Below are 1,849 nucleotides of genomic sequence, written 5' to 3'. Positions count from 1 at the left end.
GTTGTGTGACACTATCTAGAAGGGGCTGTGTCAATATCTATCAGAGTGCTGTGTGTCACTATCTATAAGGGGCTGTGTCACTATAAGGGGCTGTGTGACTATCTATAAGGGGCTGCGTGTTGCTACCTAGAAGGGGCTGTGTCACTATCTAGAAGGGGCTGTGTCACTATCTATCAGGGTGCTGTGTGTCACTATCTATAAGGGGCTGTGTCACTATAAGGGGCTGTGTGACTATCTATAAGGGTGCTGTGTGTCACTATTTAGAAGGGGCTGTGTCACTATCTATAAGGGGCTGTGTGTCGCTATCTATCAGGGTGCTGTGTGTTGCTACCTAGAAGGGGCTGTGTCACTATCTATCAGGGTGCTGTGTGTCACTATAAGGGGCTGTGTCACTATCTATCAGGGTGCTGTGTGTCACTATTTAGAAGGGGCTGTGTGTCGCTATCAATAATGGGTTGTGTGTCACTATCTATAAGGGGCTGATATGTCACTACCTTGCAGGGGGCTGTGCCCAGATAGAAGAGGGTAAATATACTTTTACTCTAGTAACAGATACACATGTATTAGATTCCAAATGGCCCACTTACCATAGTAAATCTAAATGTTTTTGTCCTGGTTGTACAACACCACACTGGCTTTGTTGCCTGCTTGCATTTGCAACCACTTTCACCCTATGGATACCCCACTTCATAGAGGCTCACATAGCAACTGGATCAAAATCCATTTTTATTTTTGTATTTTTTTTACCTCACATTAGTAAAATATTTTTTTTTTATTCCAAGTGTGATTTAGAAGAAGAAACCATTGACGAATATGAGGAATCATCATATCAGTCAGAAGAGGAGGATCAATCTACAGTATGTTATTCTCTACTTAGAGTGTAAAATCATCAAATTAAAATGAATCTACAACATATTTTATATACTTGATATATTTTGATTATTACAGGATGAAAACACAAGAACAGAACAGTAGCGTTCCAGGTCACGTGAATGAACCAAGCAATCCTGTAAGTTATCTAGTTAAAAAACTAGAGTGCTTTGTGTCACTATCTCTGAATTTCCTTGTAAAGTACTTTTTTCATCTACCTTTTTTTTTTAAATGTTTAGGCTTTTCAAGCATTGCTGCAGAGACTTAGAGATCGTATAGACGAGGAAAACCATCTTGATCCATGGTGTTTTCAAAATGACCCACAATGGGGTGTGGAGGAGGAACGTCCAATGCCACCAGTAGTTTTTGAAGGCAGACTCCAAAACACCAATTGGTGTCATTGCAGCCAATGTAAAATAATGCCAACGCTCGAAGAAAGCATTTGTTGCAAATCATTTGAATGTATAACCAGATTCATGCAGGATTCTGATTGCATTTGTAATGTTGCAGATTTTACGTCCAAAGTCTTATCTCCCGAAAGACTAATTGACCTCCTGCAATTCCATACTCAACTAACCACGATTCAATTTACACGAAATGAAAATAGGTATGTATTTTAGTTACATTTATTATATGTTCTCTTTGTTCATCTATCTATTTTGATATTGGTTGCTCACCTATGGTGTGAATTTAAACATTTTATAAGTAAAATTGGTTGATAAATGTTTTTTGAAAAAACTTGCGTTATGCATATGTAAAGAAATGTAAGTATGTCAATATACTTTAATATGCAAGGATTCTCGATTTTGAAGTGGTTTTCCTGTACAAACCAAATGATGATGATTCTATGTAAAAAATTATGATTGTTCCTCGTACAACTCCCGCCAAGTACCGCGACCCCCACAGACCAGCTGTTTTGAAACTACTCGTACGAGTGCTGCTTCCCCTTCATGTCTTCTTTCCTACTTTGAATCGTGGA

At 38.6% G+C, this 1,849-nt stretch overlaps 1 long non-coding RNA gene across 1 annotated transcript; it reads left to right on the top strand.

Moving 5' to 3' along the window:
- Positions 1-769: 769 nt before the first annotated feature.
- Positions 770-1,375, top strand: LOC142652840 (uncharacterized). The gene is made up of 3 exons (XR_012847942.1): positions 770-857; positions 949-1,009; positions 1,110-1,375. It is a non-coding gene; the product is annotated as an uncharacterized LOC142652840 (long non-coding RNA).
- Positions 1,376-1,849: the final 474 nt, after the last annotated feature.

This window comes from Rhinoderma darwinii, chromosome 5, assembly GCF_050947455.1.
Source record: "Rhinoderma darwinii isolate aRhiDar2 chromosome 5, aRhiDar2.hap1, whole genome shotgun sequence".
In the NCBI taxonomy this organism is placed as follows: domain Eukaryota; kingdom Metazoa; phylum Chordata; class Amphibia; order Anura; family Rhinodermatidae; genus Rhinoderma; species Rhinoderma darwinii.
Note: the sequence above shows the minus strand (reverse complement) of the source record. Positions and strands in the feature narration are given on the sequence as shown.